The 1,776-nt window shown below is 49.1% G+C and overlaps 1 pseudogene; it reads right to left on the bottom strand.

Moving 5' to 3' along the window:
- Positions 1 to 358: 358 nt before the first annotated feature.
- LOC129499232 (malate dehydrogenase, mitochondrial-like) lies at positions 359 to 1,348 on the bottom strand (annotated as a pseudogene).
- Positions 1,349 to 1,776: the final 428 nt, after the last annotated feature.

The following is a 1,776-nucleotide window of genomic DNA, read 5'->3' as shown; positions in this document are numbered from 1 at the left end:
AATGATACAAGTACCAAAAGGCCAGTTCAGGACAGGGGGCTAGAAAGATGCAGAAGTGAAAAGTGTTTAGTATATGTGATCAAAAGTGGTGCAAGGTGACAATGAAGAACTCAAGCTTTAGAATTAAGCAGATCCAACTTTCAGTTACACTATTTACTCTGTGATCTTTTTTTTTTTTTTTTTAAATGGAAGCCTGCTTTTATTGATGCACACATTGACGGACTTGGGACTAGAAGGGGCGGTGACGTTAACATGACACTGGTGGTTAAAGCAACCGAAACATGAGGGCAGGAGATGGCTTTGCAGGGACATGATGCCTTCATAAGTTAAGGAAATGGACTGCTAGCTGGCTGCCCTTTCATTTCATGTTCTTCACAAACTCCTCTCCCTTTTTGATGGAGGCCTTCTGCTCGGGGATGGCTTCTGCTATCATCTTCTCTTCAAAAGGGGAGATCTTGCCAATGCCTAGATTCTTCTCGATGCCCTTTTTCCCCAGCAGTAATGGTGTGGAGAAATAGGCACAGTCTGCTTCCTGGGATTTAACAAAGGAACATTCGACAACTCCTTCCTTCCCATTCATTGCATCCACAAGGGAGAAGATAAACCGAGCTCCAGTGTATGCCATGGACAGGGTGGCAGAGCCTGCTCCAGCTTTGGCCTTCACCACCTCCGTGCCGGCCTCCTGAATCTGCCCAGTGACGGCTGTCAGCTGGTCCTGGGGAAGGTCCACCTTGGGAGTGCACTGAGAGATCAGGGGGATGATGGTCTTCCCGGCATGACCGCCAATGACAGGAACATTGACTCGCGCGGGATCCAAACCCTTTAGTTCTGCAATGAAAGTGTTGGCCCTGACAATGTCCAGGGTCGTCACCCCGAAGATTTTATTGGGGTCGTAAGCTCCGTGTTTCTTGAAAACCTCCGTTGCAATTGGGATGGTGGAGTTGACCGGATTTGAAATGACGCAGATCATGGCCTCAGGGCAATGCTGGGCGCAGGCCGCAGTCAGGGTGGCCACAATTGAGGCATTGGTGTTGAACAGGTCATCCCGTGTCATGCCTGGTTTCTTGGGACTCCAGCTGGAATAACCATCACATCGCAGCTTTTGAGGCAATCTGGCAGCTGCTCAGGTCCGAGGTAGCCTTTCACGGTTGCTCTGGTCTCGATGTGGCTCAGATCTGCGGGCACTCCGGGTGTATAAGCAATATCGTAGAGGGTCAGGCGGCTCACTAAGGGGCTCTCCAATTCCTCCGGAAGCCCCAAGCACAGCTACTTTAGCATTGTTCTGGGCCGAGGTGCTGAAGCTGCGGTGGAGAGCGGCGCCGGCAGGGCGGGCGAGGGCGGAGAGCATGGTTGGTTGGAGCGGGCAGGGAGCCCGAAGAGCAGATGCAGGAGCCGGTGGCTGGCAGGTGACACCAACGACCTCCACACTCTACTTTGTGATCTTGAGCAAACAATCGGTGCCTCAGTTTCCTCATCTACAAAATGCAGCTAAGAGTACCTACTTCATATAATTGGTGTACTGAATTAAAATATTAGGGATTAGTATAATGTCTGGAATATAGGACCTTCTAAATCAGTATTAGCTATGATTATTATTACTGATTAAGCATGGGGGCAAGATGGAAAGAGAGAAATTGAAGAAGACTTGGGTTTCTAGATAGAACAAGTAGGGAAAGATGGTTTCATGGATCTAGATGAGGAGTTAGGTGGAAGAGCACATTTACAGGTAAGAATTTCAATTTCCACTTGATCTTAGCCAAAAGGCCGAGAAGCGAT

Source organism: Nyctereutes procyonoides, unplaced genomic scaffold, assembly GCF_905146905.1.
Source record: "Nyctereutes procyonoides isolate TBG_1078 unplaced genomic scaffold, NYPRO_anot_genome, whole genome shotgun sequence".
NCBI classification, from domain to species: domain Eukaryota; kingdom Metazoa; phylum Chordata; class Mammalia; order Carnivora; family Canidae; genus Nyctereutes; species Nyctereutes procyonoides.
This window is presented reverse-complemented; position numbering and strand designations above follow the sequence as displayed.